At 37.8% G+C, this 12,657-nt stretch overlaps 1 protein-coding gene across 1 annotated transcript in view; it reads right to left on the bottom strand.

Annotated features, from left to right (window-relative positions):
- LOC108697062 (B-cell receptor CD22) overlaps positions 1-1,253 on the bottom strand; it is a 32,453-nt gene extending 31,200 nt beyond the window's left edge. Inside the window, exon 1 of the mRNA XM_018226733.2 lies at positions 1,190-1,253. The gene's annotated coding sequence lies outside the window, so the exon portion shown is untranslated. The remainder of the gene's footprint in view (positions 1-1,189) is intronic.
- Between the last annotated feature and the right edge of the window lie 11,404 nt (positions 1,254-12,657).

Here is a 12,657-nt window from a genome sequence, read left to right as displayed (position 1 = left end):
CTGGAATCGGCGGGCGCATCGGGATCCGGTGAGCCCGCTCCACAGTAAAAGTAGTAGAAAGCATGGCAGCATCAAACGATCCCTTCAACCATTGCTCAATAAATTTTTCGGGTTCTTGCCCCTCCACCCTCTCAGGGAAGCCCACAAACCTGACGTTATTACGACGAAGTCTGTTCTCCAGATCGTCTACTTTGGTTAGGGACATCGTGAGGGACTGTTGGAGGTCACTAATTTGTCGTGGTAATGGAGTAGCCAGATTCTCTAAGGCACTGATACGCAGTTCCGCCTCCCCCGTGCGTTCGCGGAGTTTCTGAATATCTTGCTTAAGAATAGAAAATTCTACCTTGAGTTCCTCCGTTTTTGCTGTAATCAAAGTAGTGCAAGAGTCCCTAGACGCCTTGATTTCAGCGAGCAGGTCTGCCAATGTGGGTTCCGTCAGCGCAGCCGGGCTGTGTAGGGGTGACGAACTTGGCGATGAGGTATGCGACGCAGCGCCATCTTTGTTAGGCCGCTCGCAACGAGCAAACTTTTCAAGCCGCGTCGTAGCCTCTGTAGTTTTCTTAGGCAGTTTACCGGGACCCATTTCACAGCACAAGGATAGTCAGCTGCCGGTGGAGGTAAGAACCCAAGTGTAGCAGGGAATGAATCCTCGTATTTAATTGCAATTTATGAGTCTCAAAACACAAGTCTCAAAACACAAAAATGCTCACCCTGTAAATACTATGACCTGGGTGTATAAACCCCAGGCCCTCCGCTTAGGTATGGAACACCTTTTGGCTGGAAATTAGATGGGAAAATCACCTAATTTGTCGAGTGGCCCGGGTGCATCGCCCGAACCCGTAGCAGGAGGTGTCTGTGCAAATTGTAGAGAAGAAACGGCAAGTTTTGATGGTTTTAATCTGTCTTTACCATAAGAGAGGAATTCGGAGTGCTTGCCATTTCTTCTCTACAATATGTAATATAACCCCTAACAATTAATCTGAAGTAATGTGCCCTTCAATTTCTAAAATGTCCTAATAGTTTACAAGATCCTTCTATAACAAATCCAGTAATAAATGTAAGTTGCTGCTGTAGAACCCATGCGTGGCTACTGTCTCTTGTTTCTTGAGGTTTCTTTGCCTCTAATCCCATGTACCCCAATGACTTTTGTATTATATGTATACAGAAACATTCAAAACAGTGTACTTACAGATCTTCAGTCTTCAGTCACAAACTGCAAGAAAAAGGAAATAGTAGCAACACTATCATTTGTAGCCACAGACAGATATAACGTTCCTCTAGGAGAAGTTTCACTATGAGTCAATACTTCTGCTTCCTGTCACTGAGTAGCAGGCACAGTCTATACATTTAATTCTGACCTGTGCTCACTATAATAAGTACAACGCAGGGTCTAATTTATTTTTCTGGAAAAATTTTGAAATCTTTTAACAGACATTCTAAAATTACTTTATTAGAAGGGGTTGATCAAAACCCTAAAAATTAATATGTATAAAAATGCCATAATTTATATAGTGAATTTATTGCACCGGCCTAAAGTTTCAGCTTGTCAATAGCAGCAATGATCCAGGACTTCAAACTTGTCACAGGGAAAGTGTCTGTGACACTCACATGCTCAGTGGGCTCTGATTGGCTGTTGAGAAGCTAAGCTTAGGGCTCGTCACTAATTATCCAGCAGAAAATGAGCTTCCCTGGCTGTAATATAAGCGGATGCTACAGGTTTGCTGATTATTAAATTCTGATGCTAATTGCACTGGTTTCTGTGCTGCCATGTAGTAATTATCTGTATTAATTACTAATCAGCCTTATATTGTGACATTTCTATTCTATGTGTACTGTATATTGTGAGTGGGTCCCTAAGCTCAGTAAGTGACAGCAGCACAGAGCATGTGCAGTGAATCAGCAGAAAAGAAGATGGGGAGCTACTGGGGCATCTTTGGAGAAACAGATCTTTACTGCTAAAGGGCTGTGGTTGCCTTGGGCTGGTAAAGAAGCACAAAACATAATGCACAATATTTCTAGCTACTTCTTTAGTTAAGCTTTAGTTCACCTTTACTAAAACTAGGTCCATTTGGAGGGGTTGAACTTGATAGATATATTTTCTTAACCCAAAATAACTATGTAATATGTAACAATTCAACAGAAGGCAGTAAAATGCAGGGGTAATACAACTGAAACGTCAGCTTACTTATTATTCTTTATTTAGGTACAACAGGGGGCACAATCATAAAAACCAAACAATTGGGGGAAAAAAACATGTTTGTAGGAAAAAATCGGGCCAAGTGGGCTTTTACCAATGATAATTTTTTATAATGACCTTTCTGCACACAATTTTTAAAAATCCACAAATGGAGACCTGTGATTTGTGGGTGAGAACACTAAAAGACATTGGGGCAAATTCACTAAAGGGAGAATTTTACCTGGGAAGGCTTTGCCACACTCTGCATCACTTCGCAAGGTGCAAAGTCGCCACTACTATGCTAATTCCCTCAAATGAGAAGTTGCACGTCGGCAGCCAAACTCGCTTTCGCTAGCGTTAATTTGTCAGCGCGAGCATTTCATAGCGATCTTCCACTAGTCTTCGCTTATACCTAGCCAGACTTATTACTCTTACGATTAGGTCAATTTAAATAGGGTGAGTACATATAGGTCATATAAATGTCTTTATTAGAGATGTTGGTGCAAATGCTTGAAGCGACCACTTATTATTACACACAAAATAAAGACATAAGAAATCCTCTAATGTCATAGACATGAGCCCACCTTAAAACAAATGTGGCCCCTCAAATGGTTAAAAAAAATATAAAATACAATTATTATTAGTTACACCTTTTAAAGACAAAACAACTTAAAAATATGAAAAAGTGCCAGCATATTTTAGAACTTTTATGACTTTTCGGCATACAGGATATGATGTCACTGACATAAGATTGAAGAGGATGTACCTTCATCTTATCAGGAAACTCTGGCGGAAAAGGTAACGTTATGGAAAATTTGCACTTTAGTGAATTTGTTAAGTAACGATTGTTTGTCTGAGCAGAAATTCGTCTGTCGGTAGGGCGCAAAACTGCACTAGCGATGGTCTCTTTCACTAGCGAATTGTCCTCTACGTCTGTCGATGTCCCTGCAGATGGAATTATTTTGCAAATTGTCTCTAGCGACGGCCACTTCACCCTTTTGTTAATCTGCCCCATTGAAATGTTTACAATTATGCTCTACATTTATTCAGCAGTTCTATGTCTCTTAAAAGGGTGGTTCAGCTTTAAGTTAACTTACAGAATGTTACAGAATGGCCAGTTCTAAGCAACTTTGCAATTGGCCGTCATTTTTTTGTTTTTTATAGTTTTAGAATTATTTGCCTTTTTCTTCTGACCCTTCCAACTTTAAAATGGGGGTCACTGACCCCATCTAAAAATCAAATGTTCTGTAAGGCTACAACTTTATTGTTATTGCTAGATTTTATTACTGATCTTTCTATTCAGGCCTCTCCTATTCATATTCCCATCGCTTTTTCAAATCAGTGCATGGTTGGTAGCGGAATGTGGACTATAGCAACCATATTGCTGAAACTGCAAACTGGAGAGCTGCTGAATAAAAAGCTAAATAGCTCAAAAAACACAAATAATAAAAATAAAAACCAAATGCAAATTATCTCAGAATATCACTCTCTACATCATACTAAGGGGCATATTTATCAAGGGTCGAATTTCGAATTGAAAAAAACGTCAAAATTCGAATTCAAAAAGACCAACCGAAATTAAGACAACGTTTTTTTTTGGGTCAAATAGGTCCGTTATAGAATTAAATAGGTCCTGTATCAATAGCGCATTTGATCATATTCGATTTTTCAAAGTCCACCAATTGATTCCAAATAAGTTCTAGGAGGTCCCCCATAGGCTAAAACAGCAATTCAACAGGTTTTAGATGGTGAATGGTCGAAGTCAAATTTTTAAAGAGACAGTACATGATAAATTTCGATATTCGAATTTTCGATTTTCTTTTTCAAATTCAAATCAAATTTGGACTATACCTCGACCTTTGATAAATCTGCCCCTAAAAGTTAACCCAAAGGTGAATGACCCCTTTAAGTGTAAATTATACAGTACACAGACAGATATAATGGCTCTTGTTAGAGCTCAGCAAAGAACACTCAAAATTCATGTCTTAATATTTTAACAAATTAGAATATTTTCATTGCTTAGCAATGCCTGCTACTAATAAGCCAAACCAAGTCCCTGTGTTTATTTCTATCAGTTATTTCTCAGAGAAGATACTGGGAACTATTTACTTTTACTTCACTTAAAAGTATTTCTAAACAAGCAGAACTTCTCGATGAAAAGAAGGAAATGTCACAACAGTCTTTACAAATAACTGGAATAAACCTTATATGAAACCTTAGCTGTAACTCCAGTGACTGAAGCTGATAACATAAGATCATATAATATATAATATATTATAAGTGATATAATATGGCACTTTCTATCTCATTCTTTTAATAATCTATTAAATCAACAACACCTAAAAAGTAGATTATAAACGTACAACAGATCCTCAGTTGGTATGTGACCTGTTATCCAGAATGCTTGGAACCTGGGGTTTTCTGGATAATGGATCTTTCTATAACTTGGATCTTCATATCTTAAGTCTACTACAAAAGTAGCGAAACTGCTACAAAAATTCGCCGGCATTAGTGATGGGCGAATTTATTCACCAGACGCAAATTCACAGTGAATTTCCGAGTTTCGCCGGCGCGAATACATTCGCAAAACGGACGCGAAAATTCGCTGGTAAAAATTAAATTCAAAAACGCACGCCGGCATCCAAAAAAATGGACGGCGGTGTCAAAAAAGGGACGCCGGCGTCAAAAAAGAGACGCCGGCACCATCGTAAATTTTTCGCAGTTTTGCAAATTTCACAGGAAATTCGCAAATTTTCCGGCAAAGCGAAATGGCCCAAATTCGCCCATCACTAGCCGGCATCCAAAAATACTGGACACGTTCCAAATAGTCAAAACTGTCATGCATCAACATTATTCTGACACCCATTGCTTTAACATGGGTGTCAAAATTGACGCAAACTCCAAAATTGATGCAAATTGACACGAGCGGCAAAATTGACGAGGACTCATTTTTCGCAGGAAATTTGCTAATTTTATGGCAAAGCGAAATGGGACAAATTCCCATTATTAATGGGTTTAAAGGGGTATGATTAATTTTTTTGTTTTTATGTTTGTGCCCCCTATCGTACTAAATAAAGGATAATAAGTAAGCTGACATTTCATTTGTATTACCCTTGCATTTTACTGCTTTCTGCTAACTTGTTACATATTACATAGCTAGTGATGGGCGAATTTGCGCAGTTTCGCTTTGCCGAAAAATTTTCGAATGCCACGTGAAATTCTGGCGAATTTTCACCAGCTAATTTTCGCGGCCGTTGCCGCGAATTCGCGACTGGTGAATAAATTCGCCCATCGCTATACATAGCTAATTTGGGTAAAGAAAATATGTCCATCAAGTTGAAGCCCTCCAAATGGACCTTAATATATATATTGTCAAAATTCTTGTGTCCAATCTCCATATATATATATTCAGGTCCAAGCAATGAGTGTATTTATAGTCCATACCCTTATTGTTTCTCCACCTCATTGTTAAACTATTTAAGGCTTCATATAGGGCCCAGTGTGGGCCAAAGCATTATGATGAAATGATCTTTATCTTTTTAGTCAATAAACGACCTTTTGCAACTACAAAAGCAGATCAGTGTGCTACAGTGACTTTGGACTTACCTGAGCTTAGGGACCAACTCAAAATATACTGTATATACACACTATAAATGGCACAATACAAGGCTGATTAGTAAAAACAATCATATTATTGGTACATGGCAGCTCTGGAGCCAGTGCAAAACTGTAGCATCAGTTTACATGCCAGGCAGTTCTCATTTTCTTCTTTATAAATTGCGACAACCCCTAAGATTAGCTTCTCAACAGCTGCCCAGAGCCCACTGAGCATATGCAGTGCCACTGACACTTCTAACACAATTCAAGATGGGGACCAACTGAGATAACTTTGAAGGCCTGGATTGTTACTGTAGTAGCAATAAATTCATTATTTAAAATATGGCATGTAAAACCATATAGATTTATTGGGATTTAGTTCTCCTTTTAAGATTAGCTTTAAAGGAACAGTTCAGTCTGAAAATAAAAACTGTGTAAATAGATAGGCTGTGCAAAATAAAAAATGTTTCTAGTGTAGTTAGTTAGCCAAAAATGTAATGTATAAAGGCTGGAGTGAACAGATGTCTAATAAAACAGCCAGAATCCAACTTCCTGCTTTTCAGCTCTATAACTCTGAGTTAGTCAGTGACTTGAAGGGGGGCCACATGGGACATTTCTGTTCAGTGAGTTTGTAATTGATCCTCAGCATTCAGCTCAGATTCAATAGCAACAGATATGACCCATGTGCCCCCCCCTCAAGTCTCTGATTGGTCACTGCCTGGTAACCAGGGTAATCAGTCAGTGTAAACCAAGAGAGCTGAAAAGGAGGAAGTAGTGTCTGACTGACATGTTATACGTCAAATCACTCCAGCCTTTATACATTACATTTTTGGCTAACTAACTACCGTATATACTCGAGTATAAGCCGACCCGAGTATAACCCGAGGTACCTAATTTTACCTACGAAAACTGGGAAAACTTATTGACTCTAGTATAAGCCTAGACACAACTACAGCCCTGTCTCCCAGCAGCGCACATTCTGCCAAAGCGACCCCCCCAGCGATCAACCGGACTTCTTTGCAAAGTTGATGGTGATAGAGAATTGCCAAACGGATTACTGTGTGCATTGTCCCACTGTCCCACTACCATGTGCAGATGGTGCTGTTTGATATTGCCATCACTGTTAAACTTTCATATAACCAACAGAGGGCGCTGTGTGATATTGCAGTCACTGTTAATCTTTCATATAACCAACAGAGGGCGCTGTGTGATATTGCAGTCACTGTTATTCTTCCATATAACCAACAGATGGCGCTGTGTGATATTGCAGTCACTGTTATTCTTTCATATAACCAACAGAGGGTGCTGTCTGATATTGCAGTCACTGTTATTCTTTCATATAACCAACAGAGGGCGCACTGTTATTCTTTCATACAACCAACAGATGGCGCTGTGTGATATTGCAGTCACTGTTATTCTTTCATATAACCAACAGATGGCGCTGTGTGATATTGCAGTCACTGTTATTCTTTCATATAACCAACAGAGGGCATTGTGGGATATTGCAGTCTCTCCCCAAGTGTACTGTTGGTATAGGAATGATTAAAAGTGACTGCAATCTCAGCTACTCGGGTCGGGTACCGCTGACCCGAGTATAAGCTGAGGTAGACTTTTTCAGCACATTTTGGATGCTGAAAAACTCGGCTTATACTCGGGTATATACGGTATATTAGAAACATTGTTTATTTTGCACAGCCTGTCTATTTACCAAGTTTTTAATTTTACACTGAACAATTCCTTTAAACCATAAGCACTGATTAATAATGAAAATATCCCATACATTACATTTGCCACTCCCAAATCATTTCGAAAACTCAACCTTTTGGACATTGTTATAAAACAGAAATGAAAGGGGTTGTAAACCCAGCGGTAACGCTGTCCCAGAGCAGCCCCCTCGTTTTCTATAGAAGTTGAAAAAAAATTCACCAATGAGAATTCTGCTGATCCAAGACTTCATTATAAATGCAAAATAATTGACCAATAAGAATTCTAATTCCCAGCACCATGTCAGACATCTTGCTGTTATCTTACATATAGAGATAATTATGTATTTTCTTTATTGATGATATGACACTGGAATCAGACACGGGGATAAAGGACAGACTTGTTCAGTGCTGGGAAACTGGGCTTAAACCTTCTAACTCCAATTACAGGAACAAAGAACAGGGAGTTAGAATTATACAGGTAAGCTGGGATTCTCATTGGAGGATTTTCTGTATTTTAAAGCAGTCGCTGACTGTGGAGCTTTAGGGAAAAGTGTGTTGTGCAATATTGGTTTAAGAATACAACCCTGATGTTGCTGGACTACAGCTCCCAGCATGCCTCAACCTTCATTATATGTTAAATTATTGTGGGATTTGTAGTCCAGCAACAACTGAATCAAGTTCAGCTGAGTAGTGCTGTGCAGTGGGATTACTAGTACTACCCCTTTACAAAATATAGGGTTATTCGTTTCAGTTCTGATGAATTTCAAAGCCATTATATGTTTACCATTTTTAGATCATTATTAGATAACTTCACAAGAAATGAGTTCAACAAATGTGTCTACACCAGGGCTCCACAAAACCATTGTTTATTAAGAGGAAATAATCTATTTTGGACATATGCTGTTCTAAATTAACTGCCCATTCTCTCTATCAGTATCACTTAATTTGTATAGTGTATATACAGAAATTCTGTAATGATATGAGTCAAAATAGAATATCATTTTCTGTCAGTGACAGCACTATAGAAAGCATGATATGTTCAATGTATTCCATGATATGGCTTCTTGTCTGTAGTAATCTCCTTCATTTACTTTCTAGCAAATAGTTTAAATAAGGATTTTCCACATGTACAGTGAAACAGTTTTGCAGACAAGTGTGGTTATTAATGTGGGAAGAACATGAGAAGTGGTTAAAGAAGATCTATTTCCCAGGGAGACCAACAGTACAGAACATGCTAGTAACACAACCACACATTGTATGAGAGTTAAAAAGCTGGAAGTGAATATGTCGACATTATGTTGAGCCACACCCTCAACTTCCTATGTGAGCTTCCAACAATACAAATATATATTTAACATTTTCAGTGAATTTATGTATGTATATGTATATAGTGAATAAAGTACCCCCTCTTGTAAAATATAAGGATATTATTAGTTACCGAGGAGTTTCATGACCATATAAAAACACGAGGCCGAAGGCCGAGTGTTTTTATACAGGTCATGGAACTCCGAGGTAACTTCTAATATCCTCATATTTTACAACTGTGGGTACTTTATTTATTATAATACACAAATTTTAGTGAGTCATGTGACAGAAATGACATCACTACTCACCGTTTATAACTGATGACATCACTACTCACCGTTTATAAGGATATAATTTACAGGATATTCATGGCTTTTGTGTATTATAGAAAGATAAGATCTTTGCACATCTTAAAAGAGAACTAAACCCTAAAAATTAATGTGGCTAAAAATGCCATATTTTATATACTGAAGTATTGCACTAGCCTAAAGTTTCAGCTTGTCAATAGCAGCAATGATCCAGGACTTCAAACTTGTCACAGGGGGTCACCATCTTGGAAAGTGTCTGTGACACTCACATGCTCAGTGGGCTCTGAGCAGCTGTTGAGAAGCTAAGCTTAGGGCTCGTCACTAATTATCCAGCAGAAAATGAGCTTCCCCTGTAATATAAGCTGATGCTACAGGTTTGCTGATTATTAAATTCTGATGCTAATTGCACTGGTTTCTGTGCTTCCATGTAGTAATTATCTGTATTAATTACTAATCAGCCTTATATTGTGACATTTCTATTCTATGTGTACTGTATATTGTGAGTGGGTCCCTAAGCTCAGTAAGTGACAGCAGCACAGAGCATGTGCAGTGAATCAGCAGAAAAGAAGATGGGGAGCTACTGGGGCATCTTTGGAGACACAGATCTTTACTGCTAAAAGGCTGTGGTTGCCTTGGGCTGGTACAGAAGCATAAAACATAATGTACAACATTTCTAGATACTTCTTTAGTTAGGCTTTAGTTCTCATTTAAACTGCTCTGCTCAACTGCTTGGAATGTATGATGAAACTACTGCTGCACTGTATATTTTGTAGAGAAATCTCACTCATCTTTGCAGAGATTTTGCAAAAGTGGCACTGGCATTCTGCTTATATCAATTCACAAAGAGCTCTGCTCTAGAGGAATACAAGTCTGGTAAACATGAACAGTCGCTTTTTATTTGTTTTAGAGGTTTTTGAAACCACGAATAAACACACTTTCTATAAAATCCCGAATGCCACGGAATTTATTAAAAGATTTAAATTTAAAAAGCATAATTGAAAAAAAAGCTCGAAGCAATCCAACAAAAGTACAAATACCTTTAAAACCTCTAAAAACTTAGCTTTTCGGATGATTCCTACTGAAAAAAAACAGAAAAATACTAAAAGCCAGAAATTGTCTATACAAGGTCCAATAGGATCAGCGAAACTACCACCGACGATAGGACCCTGACAACTTTTATCTGGTGAAGTTTTTTATTCAAATTCTTTGTGGTTTTAAAGATGGCCATAGATGTAATAATACGCTCTTTCCTGCAATTAGTTTTAAATACAGATGTGTTAGAGCTGAATTGTCAAATATACAGGTACCTATACACTAAACTCTGAATGCAAAAATCACAAGAAATTTATGTTTTTTTTTATAAAATCGGACTTTTAAAAAAAATCACAAATTTTTTGTAATTTATCAAACCCTTAGGATGGAAAAGTCAGAATCAGAAAATCCGGCATCTCAGACCTGTTGAGGTTGCATATAAGCCAATGGGAGAAGTCCTTATGATTTTTGGATGTGCGCTGGGTTTTGTGCAATACTCCAAAATCATAGGAAGTTTTCGAGCGAAAATTCCGAAAAATAGTGATAATTGGATGAAAAAAATCCGGGAAAAATCGTGAAAATCAGATTTTTTCCTGCAAAGCAAATTTTCGGGAAATTTTATACGAATAAAGCACTGGTTGTGATTATAGGGTCTGGGGTTATGGTTCTATAATGTGTTGCAATATGGAATGAGTTTTAGGGGATTATTTATCAAGATCCGAAAATTTCTGATAATTTTCTGTAAAATAGCCTGACCAAATCTACACTGATTTTTCCCCCTTATATCGAAACATTTTCCTCTGAGTGAAAAAACTTGATAAAATTGTGAAAAAAATTGAATCATACAAATTTTTCAGATTTGACGCTGAAAAACTGTTTTTTCAGATTATTGCCCGAAAACCACTAAATCTTCTGATTACTGCACAAAACCCAGAGCAGATCTGCATATCTTCGGGGTGTCTCCCATAGACTTCTACATGAACTCGGCAAGTCTGAGTTGGAGTACCTTTCCATTCGGACTTTTAACAGCTTCATGGTTAAATAAATTCCAAAAAATTAGTTCTTCCCCCCCTAAAAATTCAGATTTTATAGTTAAAATACAAAATTTTTTCAAGTTTTTGGCATTTAGACTTTAATTAATAACCCCCTAAAAGTAAAAAAAAACTATATTAGAAACATATTGGAGGTTATGTAATAAAATTCACTTAGGTGCCGATTCCCTAACTTCGAGTGAAAGATTCGAAGTAAAAAAACTTCGAATTTCGAAGTGTTTTTTGGGCTACTTCGACCATCAAATGGGCTACAATGACCTTCGACTATGACTACGACTTTGAATCGTTTGATTCGAAGTAAAAATCGTTCGACCATTCGATAGTCGAAGTACTGTCTCTTTAAGAAAAAACTTCGACCCCCTAGTTCGCCATCTAAAAGCTACCGAACTCAATGTTAGCCTATGGGGAAGGTCCCCATCGAAGGATATTCCTTCGATCGTTGGATTAAAATCCTTTAAATTGTTCGATTCGAAGGATTTTATCGTTCGATCGAAGGAATAATCCTTCGATCGTACGATCGCACTATTTGCACTAAAATCCTTCGACTTCGATATTCGAAGTCGAAGGATTTTAATTCCCAGTCGAATATCGAGGGTTAATTAACCCTCGATATTCGACCCTTTGTGAATTGGCCCCTAAATTTGCCTAGGAGCAGTAACCCATAGCAACCAATCAGCAGGTAGCATTTACTGGTCACCTGTTTAAAAGCAAACATCTTATTGGTTAGTGTGGGTTACTGCTCTGGTGCAAACTTATTCACTTTTACTACATATGGGGGATTATGTTGAATGAAATGTGTATTTTATTGGCAGGTATATAGTGTTCTATATTTTAAAATGTATACCAAAAGAAAAATATTGCTTTAAGATTTCTCCTTTTTTCTTTAAGCTGTACCTATAGTACTTGTTTTTTTTTGCTCTCAAAAATGCCTTCCTTATGCTCTTTTTATAGAAGATTAAAAGAGCATAAGGAAGGCATTATTGAGAGCAGCGGTGGTTGATAGGGACGCCTTGTTAGTACCAAATAATGGGAGACAGAATAAACAGCTGACGAGCTAAGTGTTTTTTATCACAAGATACAGTAGACAGTACAATACTGGGCATAGTCAAGAGATTTCTACCAATCCTTTTTGCTGATTAAAGACTTTTTTGATAGTCTTCAGCAGGGGGTGGGCAGTGTGGCTAGGGTGACATACACACGGGGTGTGAAAAAGAGCCCATGTAGCTTGAAATATGTTGTGTGGTACCTTTAGCAGCAGTTCTTCTGCCCCTGTGGTATCTGTTTCCCACCTTTACTACATTAAGCATGAAATGCGTCAGGCTCATTTTGCCTAGAAGATGTATTAGAGCTTACTCTATTAAAATCACCAGAAATCCTGTCACTCTACTTGCAGAATGTGTTCCAATGGTGGTTATTTGGTAAGATTTTGTTTGCACTGGAATCAGCTGATTGAGTGAGTTTCATCATAGTTTTAAAAAACT

This window comes from Xenopus laevis, chromosome 7L, assembly GCF_017654675.1.
Source record: "Xenopus laevis strain J_2021 chromosome 7L, Xenopus_laevis_v10.1, whole genome shotgun sequence".
In the NCBI taxonomy this organism is placed as follows: Eukaryota; Metazoa; Chordata; class Amphibia; order Anura; family Pipidae; genus Xenopus; species Xenopus laevis.
Note: the sequence above shows the minus strand (reverse complement) of the source record. Positions and strands in the feature narration are given on the sequence as shown.